Genomic DNA, 23,643 nt, shown 5'->3' on the forward strand with positions numbered 1-23,643 from the left:
TCTATGACTGCTCTGTTATTATACTCAAGTTTTGTAATGTGTGAGGCATGCCTTGCTTGTAGACATTTTTCTACAAAGATTAAAAATATTCTAGCTCCTACTTAGTGTGGGTTGTGATACATAGGCATTTTTACATGGCTTTTCTTAATAGGTTCCAAACTGTAACTATACACCATTGTGTATGTGCCCACACTGAAATCTTTGTTAATTCAGAGTGGAGGCTGCTAAAGTGTATTTCCCATCACTGCAATCATTAAATACCAAGGAAATAGCCAATTAAGCTACCCAAGCTGAGTTCTGGAAGGAGACCTTTGGGGAGGGTGTGGGGGTTGATGGAACAGCATAAGGGTTGGGACTCTGTACCCAGGAAGAGGAGGGTTGTGGAATTCTGGGAGGGGTGGCATTAGGTAGTCCGTGCTTTGACCAGGGAGACATTAGAGGTTTGGGGTTCTAGTTGTGAAATAGGAATGGAGTCTGGAGACCGAGAATCAGAGATGTGGGGTGTTGGGAGATGTTGGGGGCTAACTTAGGGGTCAGGGCTCTGGCAGGGGAGGAGATCAGGGTGCAGGCCGTAGAAAGGGTAAGTGAGGCATGCACTACACTTCCCCCCGCATCAGGCCAGGCCAGGCCTGACTGGACAGTTGAAAAGGGAAGCATAGGGATGGGTTTGAATAGAACTAAGGGAAGAGCTGGCTGGGGTCTGGATCTGGGGAGGAGGATTGGGCCACTAGCTCACAAATGAGCCAATGAAGTATATTATGCATGGAAGGGTCTTCACTGACTCAGGTGGGGGCTTGTTGGGGAGCTTGAGTTGAAGATTGGGACAGCTACTACCCATGAGGGATGGCTCTGTAGTATTTACAGGAGGGGCCAAGTGCGAGGGCTCGGGAGGAGAAGGCATGGAAAGGATAGTGCTTTGCTGATTCTCCAGCCCAGTGGCAAATCTGCAGTGGGTCATTGGAAAGGAATCCACTCCCTGCAGGGCTGGTGTATCCACTAGGCGGCCGCCTAGGGTGCCAAGATTTGGGGGCGCCAAAAAGCGGTGCCCCAATTTTTTTTTTTTTTAACGGGGTTAAGATGAGGAAGTCTCCATCTCTTCTGGCAGCTTGAGCCTGTAGCTGCCAAGCTCCATTAAAACTATCAGCGGTGCAGGGCTGGGGGCGCGGAGACTTTTGCTGTGCAAGGAAAAGTGATGTTCCGCAGCTCACCGGACTGGACGTGCACCCAGGCAGGCATCTGCTTGTCCAGTTGTTGTCTGACGGAGTATCCACCATTCTAATTTTATAGATTTTATTAATAACAATAATTGGATATTCTAAAGGTAGAATAAAATGTAGTCGGTTTTGATATGAAAGTATGAAGGAAGGAAGCATACGTGACTAAAAAGGGTGTATTTCCGATTACAATCAACATTGCTTAATTTTAAGGAAAAGTCATCTTGATCTCTTAATCAATGTTTATGTCAAACAGTTGATGAAATTCAAAGTGACTCACTCATAAGTGACATGTATTCTCTATCCTTTACTTTTAATAGTGAACAAGAAAAAGAACGGATAGGAATAAAAAATCATTTTTTTCATTTTCAGTTGATGCAGCCTCATAGCAGATAGAGAAAAATTGTCTGGGGCACAATTTCGGGGGAGGCGCAAGGTGGAAGTTTCGCCTAGGGCGCAAAATATCCTTGCACTGGCCCTGACTCCCTGTACAGCACTTGCCAGGTTTCTGGTTCCTCACACACCTTTCCTGGACCATGGCTCCTTGCACATCAGCAAGGCCATGGATGTGGTAGGCTCTGCAAAAGGAGCAAAGTGCTCCTGTTCTGGCTCGCAGCACTCGTTCTCCTCTCTGCCAAACTGTAACAAGTTAACGGGCTGAAGAAGTGAAGAAGCACAGTAGTCTATTCCTGTCGCCTTCTCCAGCAGCACCACGCTGCCCCTGAGGGGCCCCCTCTCCCCCCCTCTCCTCCCAGCTACTCCTGCAGTCCACACTGAGTCTTCTCCACTGGCCTACACATGTCACTATTGCCAAGCCCCTTCAGTGCGGGGAAGTCTGTAGCATAGATGGTCTCCCATCCATCCTAGCCCCAAAAGCAAACAGGTGAACAAAACTTATAACTCACTTTACTAATTTGTTTTCAGATTAAGTAATGATGAGCATCTTTGCTAATGAAGCTGTGCATGACTTTTGAAGCGTCCAACTATTCAGATCATTAAGTCATAAGGGTTCAAAAAACCCAGAAGACTCCCTGGAAATACTTTTTAAAAGGAGTGTTTTTAAAGTGCTTAGTACTGTTTAAACTAGGGTGGTTTTGAAATTGAAATATGTCTAAGAAATTAAAGTCTGTCCTCATTGATAGGGTAAACGTGGGTAATAAGACAGGCATGGTTTATCTTTTTAAAGGTCTTTTTAATCACTTGTGCTATGTGGAAAATGTATCTCAAATCTAACTTAGGGGCTCCTAGAGTATTTCTATAATGTCCAGTAGATGCAGAGTGTGTCTTATATACTTATATGGTGAATACAAGTGGACAGTACCTAGATCTGGTACCAGCAGCATGTTTTAAAAATTAAAAAAACAATATTTTTTATTAATCTCTCACAGGCACTAAAATGTTTGAGAGAGTCAGCCAATATAGTTTTAGCACCTGATTTTATTTTTAGAGACTGTCCATTCTTCAGATGTTAAAGTAAAACATCGAGGGAGTTGTGAAATTTGACTAGATTATGCCTTTAGATTATCCTTTAGTGGTGCCCAAGGATTGAAAATGCATAAGGTTTCAGCCCTTGTTGAGGATAATGCATGAACTGTAGTATCCTAGAAACAAAAGGCTTCATTTCAACATGTTGATGGTAAGACAGTTTCGAGGAAGTACTTGCTATAAAATATTTGTGCATTCTGATGAATGAAATATTCATTCCACTCATCCATGTATTTATTTATTTATTAGCTGCCAGACTTATTGCTAGAGTATCTGAGATTATAGAAATCTAGTGGTTCTCTCTTGCATGCATAGGGGTGTGAGGTTTTTTTTGTTTGTTTGTTTGTTTTTTTAAATCCGTGACGGTGAGATTACTGTGCTGAAGAGTTGTACCTTGCATTTTGCCCTTTTAAAATGTGCTGATTTCAGTTTATGGATTTATTCCCTAGCAGGGGATGATAATATTCCCTATGTAATCTTAATGCCTCCTGATGAGGACCAAATATCTGCTCACTTGTAAATGGGAAGAAAAGCCCTCACTCTTGACCTTTCTCTGGGGCCAGTGACCACACAACTGTTAACATAGTTTAATTGTTCCAAAGAGATTATTTGTGACTACTATGTTATTGGTGCCTGGTGCCCTTTCTTTGCACAAGTTGAGGAAGATGATCCACACTACCAAAAATCCAAGGTATATTTTGGTTGTGTAAGCCTCTGGTAAACAAAAGTAAATTGTTATGTATGTGGATTTGCTGGTGGCCACTTTAGCAGTCCCTTTTGACTACTTTACCATTTACATTTATAGTTACTATAGGAAGTTAATGAAACTCAGGCCCACGGACTGTTGATATAAAAAAAAATGGTGATATGGTCAGATTCACTTGATTTCCTTACTGATGAGATTTATTTTGCCTGTTTCAAATTACAAGCTATGTTCGACATGCTGTGTTGGTTAATGTTTTTTATTGTTCTTATGTTGGCTATGACAGTTACAAGTTGTTTGGCTGCAGAGAACTTAAATAATGGTAAAGTGAGCACTTAGTTATTTTAAAAAAAAAAAAAAAGAGGCATACCCACAGAAAGACATTGATCTGTGAAAGGAAAACGCTCTTAAATTCTTGCATCAATAGTGACACATCCTTGAAGGACTTAATAAATCTGTACACATCTGAGAATCCTAGAAAGTACCAATGTAAACGATTGGTTTACATGGACAAGCCTGTCCTTATTTTATCCAAGTTTGTTGATAAATGAACTGTTTCAAATTTTGCATCTTTCTTGTAGTTGCTTATGCGTATTTTATCTTTGTAAGAGTCAGGCCTTTGGCATTGTCTCATTTGCTTGAATATACTTGTGCCTGTTAGATTTCAGACTTTCAGTATTACCTGTTTGCAGTGAGGGGATTTGTTGAAAAGGATCATTGTTAGCTGTGGAGTTCCAGGAGAATGGGCCAGCCACAGGATGGCTCTGTCCTCACCTCCATTCATTTCTTGTCAGTGTGTGTTGTGCTTGTTGTGCCATTTTTAATAAATGTATGCCATTGATTTCAGTTGTTTTCTTTTATTTTAATTGAAGCAGTTTGTGTGAATGTAGCTTAGATTCTGCTTTCCAGTGCTATTTTTGAAAGGTAACTGAACTTCTGTTGCTTCTGTCGACTAAAAATATATTTAAAAAAATTGCTGTTCAGTAAAAGAAATATCTGTGGCTACAGTTTATATTTTGTAAGTAGAATAGAGGGGTAAATAGTTGTTGAATGAATGTGTACAGTATGTGAAGCTTTAATGCTCCTTTATTTAATTTCAGTGATTGGAGGGGTGGGGGTGGGGGAAGGGTTGGAGGCATGGAGAGTAAAGAAGGAAGAGAATTCAAAACACCTTAGATATTTGCCAGATTTCAATTTTGAACTAGGTGCTAGATTTTAGGTTAGAATTCGTTTTGTTGTCTCATTGTATTCTTCAACTAGACTGTTAAGAACAATTGACAAATTAAACCCAATAAACGCTACCTATTCAGCATTGCAAAAAAAGTGCCAATGAATATGATCCACTCTTCATTAGTGATGCATCAAATTATGCCTTCTAAGGCTTTTTGAATGCAGTCCATTGGAGGCTCTTCAGATGCTAAATATTTTTCAGAACAGAGGATTTTCTTCCATAGTCTTTTTCTCGCTATTCCTTTCCCAAATACACGCAATGGCTGTCATTGAAAAGGATTGCTATAAATGCTTTTTTCCTTTTCTTTGCCATTGCACTTGGCTTGTTGAAACTGACACTTTTTTTTTTTTTTTGTGTATTTTAAACATTGCATCATCCAAGGGAAACGCACTGTGGGAAAGCCTCTTTAGTACAGACAAAACAGACTCGCAGGATAATTCTGGCTTGCTGCAGTGAATCCCTGTAGTATACATGCTGAGGCCAAACATATAATCACTGTGAGCAAAAGCTGTAAGATATGATGAATGTTATATGTTCTGTCATAATTTGGTGGTGCAATTAGCAAGCAAGATAAAATTATTATAGATCTGCCAATATGGAAGACTGCATGAGTTCATGTGTGTTCTGAATAAATGTGTAGGTAAAGGGACTGAAATAAGCTAATACTTGTCTGCTTATCAATCTTGGATAGTCTTTGTACCCTTTCTTACTGTATTGTTCTTGAGGCAGCAGCTGTTCATTTTATCTAACAGGGAGCTAGGACAATATGCAGCTATTTATTTGTGCATTTATACATGCATAGACCTAAAGTGACCTCTGTGCCAGGTAAAATCATAGATCTTTAAACAAATTTTGATTATAACTATATAGCTTTTTTAGGAACAACTGATCCAAATGTCATCCAGCTTGATGATGTATCTTTTTTTTTTTTTTTTTTAACCTCCCTGAGATCTCTTGTTCTCTGTTTCCCCATTCTTCCCGTCAGCACGAGTTGCTGCTCTTAGGGCTATGGCAACACATCATTAACAGCAGAGTGGTGGCTTTCGTTAGGGCCCTGCCAGACTTATCCATTTTCTCTTTAAAAATGAATAAATTGTGTCAGAACAGTTAGAAAACATTCTTTATTTGTGTTATAAATTATTTCATTATCTAAAGAGTACCCATAATAGACAGAGGTCAACATGACAATTATAGTGAGCAGAAGCTCCCCTGTCCCAGCACTCTCTTCGTGCACGCCAGAAATGTGTCTGTGCATCCATTGAGCTTCTTCCAAAGGTTCTTTAAATATAAAAATAGCACATCCTCCTCACAGGGAGACGTTGCTGTGTATTCTTACTAAAAGGCAACTTCTTCATTTCAGTCTACAGTTTAGTTTAAACAAATATCAATGATGCTGATACAAAGACCAAGGTTGTTATAAGTCTCTCCCAAGCCAAAAATCCCCACTATTTGGGGTTTTGTTTTGTTTTTCTTTCCCTGCTGGGGAAAAAATAGACCTCTTCCCAACCCCTATTCAAAACACTGTGATTCATTTGTTAGCATACTTTGCCCAAACATAAGAAGAACCATATTGTTAAAAATGAAAAGTGTGCAGTTCTCAAACTTAAACACCAAATGCAATAAAATGGAGTCTTCTGCCTATTAAGTAATTAGGCTCACTACTCTTTTTTATTAACCTATATGTACGGTTACAAACTCATTGTGTTTTTCAGTATACAGCCTGTTTCAGAGCCTGTTTCAACCAAACTAATCCAAACGTGTTCAAAGCACACTTGATGCTGAACAAGAGTGCAGGCTTTAAAAAAAGGGACAGAACTCTCCAGTCTTCTTTGATTTTGTTTCCACAATTTACTATCGTTTTGACGCGACAAACTACAACACAACTTCCTTTGCAAATACAGATTTGAAGTTGAAATCTGGATCTTCAATTTTAAATGTTAGACCATAATCCCGAGTTCTCTCCTTGTCTTCTATCAGCCATGTTACAGCCTCCAATCTTTGTTGACTCCAGCCATGACCTTTTGTATTTGGGATCAGTCATGTTGATTCATAGACTCCAAGGCCAGAGGGACCATTGTGATCATCTAGGCTGACCTCCTATGTAACATAGGCCACGGGATTTCCCCAAAATCGTTCCTAGAACATATTTTTTTAGAAAAAAGCCAATCTTGGTTTAAAAGTTGTCAGTGACACGGAATCCATCACAAGCCCTGGGTAAATTGTTCCGGCCCTCCCTGCCTGCCCTGCTCCCCAAGCAGAGCCGGTGGCACAGTTCTGAGCTGCACCCCTGACATGCTCTTGTCTCTCACCCAAACGAGCTCGGTGGCAGCTAGCAGTGCCTCCTGGGAGCCGGCCCCTGCCGCGAGATGCTCCTTGAGGGGCTTGCTCACCATTGCCCTGGCACTCCTGGCTCTGCTGCTGCTCCTCAGCCCACAGGCGATGCGTGGGGCAGTCACAAGTCCCCCCCAGAACCTTTAAATTGTCCCCCCATCATCATCAAGAGTTACAAGTCATCTCTGGTTCGGCTGATTATCCATCTTGCTGCCCAAGTCTTTGCTTAACAGGATTGAGTCTACCATCCTGTAAATATGGCCTACATTCTTTCTTCTTAGATGTATAAATTTACTTTTAACTGTATTAAAGCACACATTGTTTGCTTGCGCCCAATTTACCAAGCAATCCAGATCCCTTTATATTGGTGACCTGTCCTCTTAATTATTTAACATTCCCCCAGTTATTTACTACTCCCCCAGTTCTTATGTCATCTGCAAGCTTTATCAATGATGTTGCCTAGGTAATAGATTCTGAGGCTTCTCTGAATTACTTTTCCATTTTGTCCTTGTGTGGTTCTAGTTCTTAGGTGAATAGATCAAGCTGGATTTCTTCTGAGACTGCAACACTGGTGTGATCAGCCTATAATCCGTCAAGTCCCTCTGAAACCTCCATGTAGAGTTCTTCGTTGTGTAAAATGCTTCCTGTGTTTTGGTCAAACTTATCCTCCTGCTTAGTGCAAATTTCAACGTAATTATACTAGTTAGAGGCAAATAGAAAGGTACAATCTTCACGTGAGTTCTGTCAAATGTCATTGTAAAGCAAAGGTATCAATCCTTCCTTTTCAGTCAACCAACCATGAGGCAGACGATGGCTTCTAAAAACTAAGTTTTCACAACATGATTTAGAGCTGTTGGGTGATGCTGCTTTCTCATTGAGGTTTAAATAGTGAGCTGAACACGTGCACATCAGCAGGTCTAGATGACTACACCTGAGCAGTTCTCTCATCTTTTTTCATGGCACTTTGTCTCGGCCAATGGCACTTTCAGCAACTTGGATGCTGTATTCGGTGTGTTTCTTTTCAGAATCACTAGCATTAAGTAAGAAAATATTTTTCCTTCTATGGATGCTTCTAACCATGCAAGGTAATTTCTCATGTTCAACCAGCTATCCTGCCAGAACGTTGTGATTGAGTCTTTTAGTTCTCCCTTTGTTCCCTCTTTCTTTACTTGTAGGGTCTAGTAGTAGACTGGCAAGTTTAAATATGTCTGGAGAAATATATCCAGGGTGAAATGCTTCAATTGTTTATTTAAACTGTTCACTTAGTGCTACATTGAAGGCAGCGTTGTTAGAATAAAAGCAAGTTCTGACTTTTTTAAATAGAATTCAAAACTTTGCATTAGTATAATCACCAGTTGATCTTTGTTGTTTTTAGGCATTGAAAAGAAATGGTGATTCCGTAATTATGCTTAAATGCTGCTGGAAGCTCTGAAACAGGGGCTTAAATTATTGAGAATGACCAAAGGCATGGTAAACCCTCTCCTATGAAGAGAGTGAAAAGATTGGGATTGTTTACCTTCAAAAGAAGATAGATAATCAGGAACATGATAAATTATATGAAATAATGAACAGTACAGAGAAGGCTGATTGGAAACTTCTGTTCTCCCTGTTCCATAACACAAGAACAAGGGGATATCCAGTGAAATTAAAAGATGGCAAATGCAAAAACCAATTAAAGGAAATTATTTTTTTTATCACAATTGGTGAAACTTGCTGTCACAGGAAATCACTGAGGGCAAGAATTTAGTAAGGTTGAGGATTGGACATTTATAGGGGTATCACAGATAACTTTGGATAGTATAATCCTGATTTAACCAAAAAAAAAAAAAAAAAATGTGGCAGGGGTATTTAACCTCCTGCTTCAAGTGCTTCCTCCTTAATTTTGACCAAGGAGGACTGATGTGTACATAAACTGGCAATTTCTTTTTTCTCTGCCTGCTTCTACCTCTTCAGGCTTGTGCATCCCTAAGTATTTTTCTTTGGTCCTTCCCCTCTTACTGATGTCTACTGTTCTTCCCAGAAGAGGTTCATTACACACCATTTCTGAACAAGTTGCATGAAAAGCCCTATAGAACTGGCATATGACGTGATGAATAGAACCCTAAAACTTGTGAAGGATTAATAACTACATAAAGAAAGGGCTATGATGGTGGTTAAACTTAAGTACACAGTGGTGTGTGAAATCACTGCAGTTCTGAAAAGGATGTGATGAGGATAGCAGGCATATTACAGTAGGTAACTACCATGTCTTGGCATTTTATTAGATGGCACTTTAAATTGTGGATTTAATTGCACAGAGTGGAAAAATAGAAATGGGGAAGTAGTAGCTGTGTTAAAAGGGTTGGCTATTGTAGCTGACATTGATGTCGATGGATCTCAGCGTTTTAAACAGTACAACTCCTACATATCAGAGAAGAGAAAATGTATTTTTGCTGCTTTATTTACTAAATTTTTATCTCCTTTATCACAAGAAGAGTGGTTGAAAAAAATGTAATATGAACTACAATTATAAATCTTTGGGGATTAGCCAAGGTATTTGTTGTCTTCAGATTCTCTTCTTGTGAATTTATGAAAGGGACTTCGACTAAATGATGTAGTTTAAAAGGAAGACCCTTAAACTGCTTTCCTTAGAGAATTGTAGTCCTCTTCACAGTGTAGTGTGAACTCCATATAGGGTCTTGTGTTGTTGTTAATCTGAAACTGTAGTTTTGTTATAAAGGTTAAAACCATGCTTTTTATTTATAAAATATATAGAGTCAGCAGAACCAATTGGTGGCAAAAGCCTGAAAGTTAAACTTTTGAAGTTCCATAAAGAGAACAAAATTCTGTCTTTTTTTTTTTTTTTTATGAGGATTTGAAAACATTTGGTTTCTAGTAGCAGGTGTGAGGGTGGGTTATCCCTTAATTACTCACTGTTCTGAGGGTGATTATGAGGAGCCACAGTAAGAATTGGACAATCCAGTTTCTGACTTAATTGTGCCTTTTAGGTACCCAAAGAGGATTTTTATGTATCTTGTAATACACATAATAGGTGAAATCCCGACCCCATTGAAGTCAATGGGGCGTTTTTTCATTAACTTCAGTGAGGTCAGGATTTCACACAGAGTCCTTCCAAACTGACACCTGCTGAAAGGACTCCATGGATAGCTTTATTAGCAAATTTGCTAGTGGAACAGGCATTCAGCAGAGTGCTGATTGACGTGAACTCCCTCTTTTAGGAATATGGTTCAAACCAGTTCTTCATCAACTTTGCAATCTTAGGCTGTAGTGTAGACATAAATTATGCCAACAAAGGTTATGTCGCTCAGGGGTGTGAAAAAGCCAACCCTCGAGTGACATAAATTACACTGACCATAAGCATTCGTGTTGACAGCGCTATGTTGGTGGGAAAGCTTCTGCCACTCGTGGAAGTTGTTTTATTTTGTCAACAGGAGAGCTCCCTCCCATCAGCATAGAGCGTCTTCACCAGACTCACTGCAGGCACAGCTGTACGCATGGACATGGCCTTTGTGTATACCCAGGATTAGAGAAACTTCCATTTTGGGCCAACAAGTGTGATAATTTTTTTTGGTGGGTGAGTGAGGATGGTGAATAATACAATATATAGTCCTGGGGGAATTCTGTACCAAAAAAATAAAAATTTTGAGCCAAAAAAAAAAAAAAAATTCTGCACACAGTATTTTAATATTCTGCAAATTTTATTTGTAAAAAATAACACTACATAATCATGCCAGTTTCAATTATTTTGGTAATTTATTTCAAAATACCTGTCAGCAAGTATGTAACAATACAGACACACACACACAGGAGTTTCTCCAGGAGCAGAGAGTTAAAGAAAGTCCTATGACAACCTAATTCCTGTTTCTCTGCCCTCTTTCCCCCATGCCCGAGCCCAATTGGGGGGCCAGACACCCACAACCCCTCCCACCCAGAGCCCAGCTGTGGGTCACCTCCCCGCCAGCCAATACAGCCGAATCCCCTACTTCCCAGAGACCAGCTGCGGGGCCCTCCTAGTCCAGATACCCACTCCCCTCCATCCCCAGAGACCAGCTGCAGGGTACCCCTAGCCTAGACACCCGCCCTGCCCTGCCTTGCCCTGCCCAGACACCTGCATCCCTCCCCAGACCTCAGCTGCGGGCTCCCCCCAGCCCAAACACCAACCCCCCTACCCCTCAGAGCCCAGGGATGCAGACGGAGAAACAGCCTGATGCTCAGTCCCAAGCTTGCATGGAGTACCCTGTGCACCACCACCTTCCTTCCCTCAGGGCATGCTGGAATTGCAGCTGTTGGGAACCCTGTAGCTCCCTCAGTCCCTCCCCCTGGCAGTGTATTCTATGGGCAAGCTGGGCTCTGCCGGGTCCAGTGATTGAAAAGACTGGAATTGTTTACCTTGGAAAGGAGATGAATAGGAGTCATAAAAAAAGTATATTCAAATAATGAATGGTACAGAGAAAATGGATCAGGAGCATCTATTCTCCCTGTCTCATAACACAAGAAGGGGATATTTCATGAAAATAAAAAGTGGGAAATTCAAAACTGATAAAAGGAAATACATTTTTATACAGTGTGAGATTACACAGTGGAATTGATTGCCACTGAAAGTTGTTGAGTCCAAGAAATTAGAAAGATTCAAAAAGGATTGAACATTTATATGGATAACAAGATTACACAATGTTAAACTTAATGATGATTTTTGGAAAATGTAAAATTTTGGGAGGGGCATTGAACCTCACGCCACAGGGTTTAAGCCAGTCTCAAACTTTTGGAGATTAGGATCAGACCGAATGTAGAGGGCAGATTACCCCACATCTGTTTACTGGGAGTTCTTATACCTTCTTCAGAAGCATCTGGTTCTGGCCACTGTCAGAAGCAGGACACTGAACTAGATGACTTTGCATGTGATCCAGGATGGCAATGCCTATGTTTCTATATACCTCCTGTTGGTCCTGGAGTGAAGAAACAAAGTGCAGTACCAAAGTGCGGATTTGAACTATATAACCGAAGTCTAGGGCTGTAGTAGGAATATTACGTTACTGGGTTGACCATGTTCTTATTTATCATATTTAATGTTTACAAAGGGAAAGTTGGTTAAAGGTACAGGCTATTTTCCAAAGTCAGTTACAGAGGAATTTATATACATTACGAACCATCCAGATGACAAAACCACCTAATAGAGATCTGCCCAATAGGATTCTCCTTCATACTTTTGTTAAATTAACAACATCTGCTTCAGAGTATCCAGTTTTACAGCTGAACACTGAAATCTGAACACACGTGTCTTTCAGTTACTCCAGTATTTAACCTTTAATGTGACTTTGCTTGATCATAATTCAGGCTTGTGGCTTAGCTGACTGATGTATTGAAAGATAGAATATATAAATATGTAAATTACACTTTGCAATTCTGAAAGATTAAATGTTTGTTTTGGTATTACTTTGGTTCAATACCATCTTTATTGGTATCAACACTTGGCTGATTAACATCTAGTTACGCAATTTCTCATTATACAAGTATGTCACAGCTCTTCAGATTTTCATGACTAACACAAGCTCTGCAGGATAGTATACTCCTCAATTGAGTTTGCTTAAGCTGTAAAAGAGTTTTATCTTATCATGGTTTTACTGGGTCATTTCATAAAAAAAATCAGGGTTGTTGTTTTTGTTAGGTGATTGAGAGGTTGTTTAATTACTGGAATGTCAGTTGACTTTGAAATACAGGTATTGTCTTTGTAAATTATTAAGAAAAAACTACCTGAGTGTACTCTACCTTCCTTGGTATTTGTTTGAGCCTGCCAAATGTGAGATAATGATGTATGAATCTTAGATTTGTGAAGTAGGAATCTTACTCGACTCTGCCATCATTCAATTTTTAAAAGTTTTGATGAGATTGATTAGACCTTAACATTAATTTACTAATCTAGGGTTGAAACGTATATGTATTGCTGTCTGAACATCTTTGTTATTTAATTAAAAGGAACATTTAAAATATGCTTGTTTGTCCTCTTGGTGAATAGGTGGAAGAAGATTAACAAGCTTTTTCCATATTAAACCATAGGTTTTTTTTTTTTTTTTTTTTTTTTGAAGGGGATGATTTAAATATCTTCCTAATACTGATCACCCCTCTTTAGACACAGGGGAAAAATGAAAAAAATACTTGTGTGCTGTTGTATGATGTAATTTTCCCATGTACAAGGATTAAAGATGCCAGGTCTCCCAGAAGTTTCATCATTAATTTGGAATTTCCTTCCTTTCATGTGTTTGTCAAGCTCTAGCCAGATATGAAAGGAAGGGATATAAAAATCAAAGTGGCAGATATAGTACCTGACACTAATTTTCTACTATTAACTTTTTATTTATTATAAAATAAATTATTATATGTCCAGAGTCTGACATACATATATATTAGTGTGTGTGTGTGCTTGTATGTGTGATATTATTTGATTTCCCTTATTTAATGGGACACTATAATGCCAAGTCTAGCTTGTTCTTCTTCAAAAAAAGAGGAGCTAGAAAATTAGTTTCAGGTACTACATCTGCCACTTGGCCAATTTTTGAAGTTTTACTGTTGCATTTTCTTATTTTTTAAAATGTTTTTCTCTCACCACTATCTGTGTGAAAGACACTTACCGACATGGGGAGACTGATACAGAGCTCTCAGATGTGCAAAATAAACAAAGAAATACATATTGTAATCTGCGGTATTACTTGTAACAGCAGGTTAAAAAAAAATTAAATTAAGTTGGTATCCATTGGTGCAAATCAAATTTTGTGTTGTTTAGTCCAAACAGTGTGACTGCAGTACAGATATCCATGAATTCTGCTAAATGTCATGAAAAATAGCTTTGTGTAATTTTATAGTTAAAGAAGCTTATGAAGAAAATATTTCCCTGTATGATTTGATAAGTGACCAGACTCTGAGAGATCCTTCCTGAAGTGCTATTAAACTTCAAAGTTTTTATCTAGTTACAATGTGTATTTGTGAATAGAATGTGGATTGTTTTTAAGCTAAAATGGCAGGTTGACATTAAGTAGGGTTACCATATTTTGTGCCTCCAAAAGGAGGACACTCCACGGGGCCCTGGCCCCGCCCCCTCCCCCACCCCAACTCCGCCCCCTCCCCAAAGTCTCCGCCCCCTCCCCTGCTTCCCGCGAACATTTAATTCGCGGGAAGCCTGGGCAGGTAAGGGAGGGTGTGGGGGGAGGAGGTGCGGCCCAGGCTGGCCCCCCGGCGGCTCCAGCCTGGGTCGGCTCGGGCGCTGGGGTGCCGGCCCTGGCCCCCGGCCGACCACCCCCGGCCCGCCCAGAGCACCCCCCCGGCTCCCGGCCCTGGCGGCCCGGCTCCCGGCCCGACCCCCCGGCTCCCGGCCCAGCGCACCCCCCCCGGCGGCCCGGCTCCCGGCCCGACCCCCCCGGCTCCCGGCCCCGCGGCCCAGCGCACCCCCCCAGCGGCCCGACCCTGCGGCCCCGGCCCGGCTCCCGGCCCGGCACTGCGCCCCTGGACCCCGGCCCGGCACCGCGCGCCCGGCCCCGCAACCCCGGCCCAGTCCTCCCTCCCGATTTTCCCGGACATGCCCGGCTTTTGGGGATTTCCCCCCGGACGGGGATTTGAGCCCCCAAAAGCCGGACATGTCCGGGAAAATCCGGACGTATGGTAACCCTACATTAAGGGGGGTCAAATTGGAGGAGTGGAGCTCCTGAGTTTTGCAGGAGCAGAGGTGGTAAGAGGAATTCCTAAGTTCCGGCAGTTCTTCTTTATGCACCTGGCGGTAGGCTTTATCAGGCAAAACTTGCTCTCCTTTGTTGTCTCATTACCAGTATATTTAATTTATCAACAAGTTTTCTCTGTTTATGTGCAGGTTGATGACTTTAAAAAAAAAAAAAGGGGTGGGGGAATTAGGAGGGCATGAGTTTATACACATGCTGATTTTGGTATCAGTATATATGGTATGTTTCATCATATCCTTTTCCATGTATTTATGTCTTAAATGTGCTGAAGCTTCTGTTACCGTCTGCTGAGTCATCTTTATTACAATAACACTTATGTTGACAAGCCCCCTGATAATTGTAGAACTAGTTAAAATGATATCAGCACAAGAGTCAACTGAGAGCACAACTGAGAGGGAAAGCGTGTTTCCATCAATGTTTAAAACTGTTTGGTTTTTGTTAACACTTACTTAACTTCACCATCCTGGTCAGTTATGAAGTGAAAGCTGTCCATATACAGCCTCTGAAACGTCCAGTGTGTCCTGCAAAACCAGAGAAGACCAGAGTTGGCATTGCTGATATTTTTAAGATAAAAAAACAAACAGAAATAAAACTTCAAAAAACAAACCCCCTTAAGCCATCTTTCATATTTCATAAAATAGCAATAAAAGGGCACAAACCCAATAATTTATTTCAGGTACTTTGAAAGTCACCTTTTAAGTAAACGCTCTCTTATTCTTAAAGTCATATTGTTGACTCCTGAATAGTATCTGCTGATACTGTCATTATAATAAACCTTGATTAACTACGACACTTGCGGGCAACAATAGGAATTATTATTTATTAACTAGAACAACCTACAATGCTATATAAATGATTTTTAGTAACTACAATGTAATTGTCTTGTGTTTTACTTTAACAGACTGTTTAAGAATAAATTATTATCAGAAACCCTCATCCCAGACTTGTCAGTTGAACAAATTTCTAGGCTGTCCACTCTACAATTGTAAAATGTATTTTATTGACTTGTGTGGCATGCAATTGTTATAATATTCCACAGTCCCCTGTAAGCAATAAAAATATGCTTTGGTAGTGTAGTATAGTTCGAACTTAAATGTTTTTTATAATCAACTAGGTTTAGCCAATTTTGTTTCACCATGTTGTGAGTTACCCAGAATTTGCCCCCAGCCACCTTAAAAAACATTTCCCTTCAGTGACAATAATGTATGCATCAGTTAAAATGAATGTGGTGATCTCGATCATTTTAGTCTTTTAGAGCATCTTTTTAGATGGGTGCATTAGTTTTCTCCTCCCATTTAAAAATATTTCTTAAAAGTATTTTTCCATAGAAATATGAATGTTGGCTTCGAAAGAAAAATCAGTTTTTAGCCCAGGAACCCAATCTTTATTAGAGGAATTTGCAGAGTCTTCATCAGCTGTCAGGTCTTCAGCATAGGAGCACCTCTAGCCAAATGTTACACATAATTATTAACCTTCTGAGTGCCAGTTTCTGCAAGCATGTTCATAATTAGCAGTGCACTTTAATCTAAGTTATTTAGCTTTTGTATTTCTTTGACCTAGTAGTGGTGTGACCACTAGTATTAAACCATTGGTAATGTAACTTTTATTACTAATGAGCTCTAAGGGAGATCGCCCACTCTAGTAACTTCATACAGGGTAATTTGGTTTACTCAATAGTTTGGATTTTTTTTTTTTAACAAAAAAATGTGCATATGGATTTTTATTTTTTTTATTTTATTTTTGGCTGGAGAAAGAAGCCTCCCAATCATCTGGCTCGGAGTCCTATTGTTTAACTTTATGGTGCACCGTTTGCAAACTCTGCAAATGCATGGATGGATATGCTAGGTCTTCTAATCAGTTTGTCTAGGCTTACTCTCTCAGAAACAGTATCCATGTGTCTTGTTCCTGGAGTGGCAGGGTTATCTTACTGTATTTCTGTTTTTCCAAATGGGTAGAAAACATATGATTTAGGAAACAGTCTTCTGATCTCTTTAAAATGAACGTGGACAGTTTGAGCGGTGGGATTTGCTTGCAGTATTTGAAAATATGTTTATGGTCCTGCTACCTGCAAAGAAGTTAGCGGAGAAAGTGGACCATAAGCCTGTCTTGTCTTCAGAGATATTAGCTGAAGCCAGTTCTAGTGACCCATGTGCTTTGATTGATATCTTGTTGGCAATAGTGATGCAGTATTTCTTGAAGGAGATGCAGTCTCTTTTCAGTCCTGAAATGAACAATCTTCATTTGTACAAAGATCACTTGATGTGCTGAATCCAATTTAAAGGTCTGTTTGCCTTCTGACAGCATAAAAATTACAGAAGTTAATTTACTACTACTTGTTCTGTATCAACTACCAAAACCATGTTGGAGTCTGAGATGGCACTGAGCAAATGGCCAGGATACAGAAGTGCTATACCCTTGAGACTATTTAGCTTTACCTATGAATTGCAAATTGTATACAGCTATACAATAAGTACTACATTTGGAAACAAGCTCTGATTATCTGGAGGAATTTCTTTCCTCAGGTTGGTAGCTAATAGTCCAGTTGACAAATGACAGGAAGGAAACTGATGGTTAAAATAGCACAAGGTTGTTTGCAGAGCATAGCTTTTACCACCACATCTTTTCTGTCATTTAAATAAACCATTAGGAGTTGTTAGCCGAGTCATACTCTTTCACTTCTTCCTGATCTTATTGTTTCCTGTTTAGGTTATCATTGAATGGGAGATGTAAAGTCAAATTTGAGCTAGTTCTTCACTTTGCCTTTGTCTTGAAATATAACTTTGCAGGAAAAAGTAAAACAGATTTGCATAGAATAAGAATACTTCTACTAACATTTGAAAGTTTGGCATTTCATGTCCTTGCATATTTAAATAAAGGTATATGCTGCAACCTTGAGCTTTTATAAAACAGTTCAACCTCTCTGTTGCAGGATTGGAAGCTTAGCAACTGTTTCATACACATGGTAGGATAAACTTCCAGTGCTCAGTGGCAGAGGGAACCTATGAAGGAAGAAGCCATTGCTGGAGAAAGTAGACCCCCTCTGGGAGTGGAGTAGTCTGGATTTATTTTCAATTTTGGAACCGATGTTAAATGCATTAATTTCTCCTGAACCTTTTTATTAGAACTTGCTTCTAAATTGAAGGGATTATTGCTAAACTACATAGAGCTTCAGTATACTGTTGAGAAAAATGTAAGCCTCTTTCTGAGCCCTCCAGTAATCAAGAGTTTTATTTTTAAGCTTTGAAGTAAGGTTTAAAAATTGAACTTTGCAGCAAAACAGTCCAACAGCATTGGCCTTCCCACAAAAGGTTTTCAAATAGTTTGATAGCAACCTCAGAATTGTGCATGCTGTAAGTAAAACATACAAGCTGTGGTCCTAGTCCTGCAAACACTTACTCTGGGGCACAGTCCTTTCTACCATAATAAGGTAAGGTTGCAAGCACCTCACCTGATTGATAGCTCTTGCAGGACTGATCATTTACTTGGATTGTTTTGTACTGGTTTTCACTCAGCTAAATTGAACCATTTGCAAAATATCTTTGGTGTGTTAACCCCACTAAATTTTCACTAAGAAATCCCCAAAATGTTTTTACTCTAACTCATACTTCAATGTTGGGTCCTAAATATTGTGATTAATTCATACTTTAACTTCTTCCTAAGTTAATTTGCTATGAAATTTACCTTCCAGTTTCAAGCATACACTTTTTCTTGCAGTATTATTTCTTTCAAAAATGCCTTTTAATAAATTAATTAGATAATTGAGAGTCATTCTTTTCCAAATTCTACAAATGAAATGTTGTGTGAGCCTTCTCTCTCTTCTGTTAGGAATAGAGTAAGATTTGGAAGACATTTGCCGTTCATAATGGTTGTGACTGTCAGACAGAAAATACCAATATCTTCAAGAAGTAGATCTAGTTATTACCATAATAATACTTAATGCGTCATGCTTTTTCATTCTTATGCTCAAAGTGCTTTACAATGGGAATTAAGTAATTAGGTCTTGTTATCCCCATTTTACAGGTGGTGGGATCACCATATAACAGTATTCTGTTATATTTTACAATATTCTCTCCCCTGCTTCCTCCTCTACTTCCTTTAAAACACAAAAACAAAAAATCCTAGCCAGGCCTCCACCTTCTCTCTGGTGTCTATTCCCCACTCCTCATGCAGCTCCAAGGCATTTTACCCCTGGTCAATCCATCATTTTAGTTAATCTTGACACTGGGGAGCAGCTGTCCCTAATTAAAGTGGGCAAAAATATTGCTCTGATTTACTTGGTCACATGATAGTCCAGTGTGCTACCATTAGGCTGTCAGAGCTGCCCAGAAGGGGTTTTGTTGGTGGTAGTATTTTTTGTTGTTCTGGTTTGTTTTGGTTTAGGTTTCTTTCCTTGACCTAAAAATGAGACAGAGTTAAAATTCTATCTGATGTTTAAACTGCTTTACTGAAAATAGTAATTAAATGTGCATGACTTGGGGCATCATCTTAGTGTCTTCTGTCTTGGCTGTTCAAATTCATTTCTCAGTACCTTGTGATGTTTCAGTGCTTATTGAGACCGTTTCCTTTGACGATAATCTTGTGGAATCTTAAGAGATACAGAACATGCATACTCAAACTCTTGTAGACAACTAGGCATGTACGAGATATGTTAGAGGGATCTTTTCCTATCTGTCCTGCATGATTTAAACTGGGAGACAGACTAACAGGGATGAAACTGTCTGCAGCCCTTACTCTTCAATTTACACAATTAGTAGTAGTATTTATTACTTGTTTATGCTGTAGAGTATGCAAAAATAGACCTGCCCTGCCCTGAAGAGTAGCTCTGTTGGTAACTCAGAATAACTACTTTGTACGGAGGGGGGGAGGGCGGGAATACATTTCTAGCAGGTACAGTGTGTGTGGGAGGAAATAATTATTTCTAAAATTATGGTTGTGATCTTGTATATATTTTTAAAAACAAGAGATCATGGCTAAAGGAAGCTTTGTAGTTTTTTTGCTATACTTTGATGTTTCTGTATTTGGAATACTTTTGAAATGCAAAACCCCTTAATAAAAAAAATCCCGAGAACAGAAAACATATTTAATACAGAATTTCCTGACTTTGCATGTTTACATTTTCTGTTAAACTTTCAAAAGCAATGTTAAGTCTGCACCCCACCTTTCCTCCAATCCCTACACCTGTCATTGTAGAGCAACCCAAACCCCTCATCCTCCACTGGTCAGGGACTTCTTGTGTCCTTAACTAGCCTCCCCTAAGTTCCTTCTCATGATCTAGGTTAGAAACCCCCACCATTTATCCCAGACACTATATTGATAAGGGCTACCAGAGTGCGGCAGAGTTATAACATTCTACAATGGAAGATATATTGCAGTGGATGAGGGGGGAAATTTAGGGTCAATGTTGGAAACAAATGTTTCATTACACTTTCATATTAAACGCTCAAACTTAAGTCTCTGTTTACAAAGCATTTTGCTCTTGGATCTTTTTTAAAAGAAAAAGTTTGTTTATATTTTTAACATAGTAGATAAAGAACTCTGGAACCTGTAACTAATGATCACCATCGGGACTCCATTTTTTATTCAGTTGTTTACAATAGGTAGCTTCATAATATAGTGACAACCAAACAACTTATTAGTTTTAAAGTGTAAAACAAAATAAAAAGATAGATATTAGTGTAGAGAAGAGAAATATTATTTTAGTCTGTATGGTTTGAGTATTATATGAAACAGAAAATGTGTATCACTGTACTAGAGACCGTTCTGTAAGTTGCGTAAAACGAAATGGTCAAACCATGATGCATTTTTGTGTTTTAATAAAATAAAACACAGAATTCTGCCATAGAAACCATGGCTTTTTTAAGTCCAATCCATTTTATTTTATGTAATAAGTTAAAAAAAATATCTTCACTTCAAAATTACTGCTCCTGTTTGCAACTTGTTTGGTGTTCAATTAAGACTGTTGCCATCACTGTCGAATTTAGCAGCAATAGAGCAGAAATGACTGAGGTGGTTTTGCCTGGGAATACCCAAATTCTTCCATTGTGGTGTTTGCTTGCATGTAGGTTTGATCTGGATCTCTGGAATGGGTAGTCTCTAAAGCATTTTTGTTCTCGTCTTTGTTTTCCAGAGACATGTAACTCCAAAACAGCTTGGCCAATTTGCTTTAGATTCAATTCAAAAATAGGGCTCTGGATTTGTGAGAGAGTTAATGGTTGTATTCCTCATAGTCCTAATTGAAATATTTGTTAGTTTTTCATGGGCTACTGAAATTACTTGTGGCTAATGAAATTCTTTTCTCACACCATCCTGTCAAGTTGACCTAAGGTGGTTGGTGGCATTTTAAGTGACATCCATAAATTGATTAACCCTTAGAATAAGGGCAGTGGCAGAAATTTAGGCACATGGAGGATTTTAACAGTGAAAATTTAACCGCAGGATTTTAGATGCCTCCAGGGTTAGGCAGCAGCCAAGCAGAGGTTTTGAAGATCTCAGTGATGCATGAATATTGGACGTATGTAGCAGTTAGGCACCTAAATCCTTTTGTTGATCTGGGCCTCAGTCTTTTAACACACCCCCAACCTCCACAAAACTCTCCCCCAAAAAGGGTTATTGGCTCTTGGATTTAATACAGTATGTAGTAGCTATTTGTAGTGGAATTAGTTTATATTATTTTAAATTGTCTTCAGAATGGCCAAGTGTTTGATAGCTGCTAAATGTTGCATCTGTCTGTTTATAGTTAGTTAACTTGAGTATAGCAGTGACGCAGATTATAGGAGGTATCAGTTGTGCCTATCCACCATATATCTACATATTGATGTGTTCTTTTTAAACAGATAATTGCAAAGGATTTTAAGCAAAAAATGTAATCCCTCACCTTTGACTTCTTTTTGTATCTTCACTGAAGTTAATGCCACTGCACTTAAACTACATTCAAGTACCATCACTTTTCTAATAAGCACTTGGGTATTGCACCACTTGATAGTACCTAATCCTAATTTAAACCCAAATTATATTGCATTCTGTAACTGACTTGCATCTCTCCCTTTCAATCTTTTCTTTATAAGAAATCAGTTATGCTATTTAAAAATTGAAATCCTCCAGCTATTTCATACTGTTAATTGAAATGAAAGGCTTGAAAGGTAAGCTACATGCATCACTTTTTAATAAAATATTGGGGAATGTCTACTAATGTTTTACAAAGATGTGATATATATATTTAATCCAAACCTCTATTAATATACTACTACATCTGTGGAAATGAAAGCACCTTGCATGCATTAATAACTAATTGGAAGCCTAATAGGGCATAAGACATTTCTAAGACTATTATGAATAATATTTTTGAAGTCATCGGGTTTTTATTGAATAATAATTTTAAGTCATTGAGGGTTTTTTTGTATTGACAGTTCTTTGGGTTTAAACTAGAAATGAAATGCAAAATAAAATACTGAAATATTTCTCATAGGCCCAGAGGGCCGTATTCAGTATGCTGATCATGTTGCTTCCCCCTTTCCCGCCCCCACCCCCGTTGAAGTACTCCCAGTTGACAGTTCTTACTTTGTAAATTCCAGCAGTAAATTGGTATTAACAAATTGCAAGGACCTGTTCCAGGCAGTAGTTCCATCTTAAGGGGGTTGGCTTGTGCAACTTGGAGTAATGATAGTGTTTCAATACCACTCCAAGAGGTAATTTCTTGGAGTAGTGGCTAAGGGCACCCAAGAGTGTCCTTTTCAATAACTTTGCACAGTTAAGTTGGTGCCTGTCACTAGGCAGGGCTTTTTGTAGAAATACAGTTGTGTCACAGCCCATTACACGTCCAGTAGCTGTAGAGCTAAGCATCCAGATATAGAGACCTGTATGGGACAAAGAGAAATAATTAGGGAGGAGAGGGATATCATGAGTCTTTAGGGTACAATGGCTTTTACCTTACATTAGTGTTTTTGTTCGAAGCCTCATTTCACAAGCTGTGTGAAGCTTTGGGTTGGGATGAGAGAGATATTTACCAATGTACGGTATGTAATTTTTGTGCTAGTTTTCAGAACTTTACACATTGGGGAGGATGTGGGGAGACATGCAAAGAAATCTTCTAGTATGGGTCTTGCTATTAAAATTAATCGTCAAAGTACCATGGGCATTTATTGGATTTGGAACCTAAAAATGAGATAATAGAGGTGTTCGATATAAACTTCCTTCTCCTCCCTTTGCTTACCCATACAGCAGAACAAAGAGCAGAAAGCAGTCCATCATCCTTGGGTGTGGGAGCTTTATGATATGATCTAAAATTATTTGTATTTATTTATTTCTATTTATAACACTACTACTAAGCACCCATCAATTACTCTGGATCCCTTCACATTATCACGTCCATATTGAATGCATTCGATGCCTTCCACCTCTAATACTAATACCCCATAATTATTATAATGAATAAAAGACCTTTAATTTATCCCTCCACCCATATCAGTGCTAGGAGAAAAAGGTGGTCTTTGAGGTGTGTCTGGAATGTTAAATCCAAGATTTAACCCTGATTTTATGTGAATTTGCAAAAAATCAGCTCTGTAAAATGGGCCCCAACATTAGGAAAAACCCATATCGTTGCTTCATTTTAGAAACCATTTTGCACAAAATGTATTGTGGCCAAGCGGGGATAAGTTTGACATTGTAAAACACCATGATATAGTTTTGATCCACTCAATTAAAGCAAATGAACTACTACTGTTCAGTAATAATGTAGGAAATGTAAAAAATATCTCCTCTTGAGCACATTAAACTAAAAAGAAAATCAGTACACAAGGATAATCTTTTTTTCACTCTCTAATTTGTTTAATGAAGTTCCAGTAAGCAAGTTTCCAATTTTAATATGGTCTGTGAGGTTTAGCTTATGGGAACCCTGTAATAAAGCTTTACTAGGGCAGCCCTTTCTAAAATATAAAATTTTCCTCTTTGAAGTTGTGT

General features: G+C 39.0%; 1 protein-coding gene across 2 annotated transcripts in view; it reads left to right on the forward strand.

Moving 5' to 3' along the window:
- UBE2E1 (ubiquitin conjugating enzyme E2 E1) overlaps positions 1-23,643 on the forward strand; it is a 54,829-nt gene that overhangs the window by 21,019 nt on the left and 10,167 nt on the right. The window lies entirely within an intron of this gene.

This window comes from Trachemys scripta, chromosome 2, assembly GCF_013100865.1.
Source record: "Trachemys scripta elegans isolate TJP31775 chromosome 2, CAS_Tse_1.0, whole genome shotgun sequence".
NCBI classification, from domain to species: Eukaryota; Metazoa; Chordata; order Testudines; family Emydidae; genus Trachemys; species Trachemys scripta.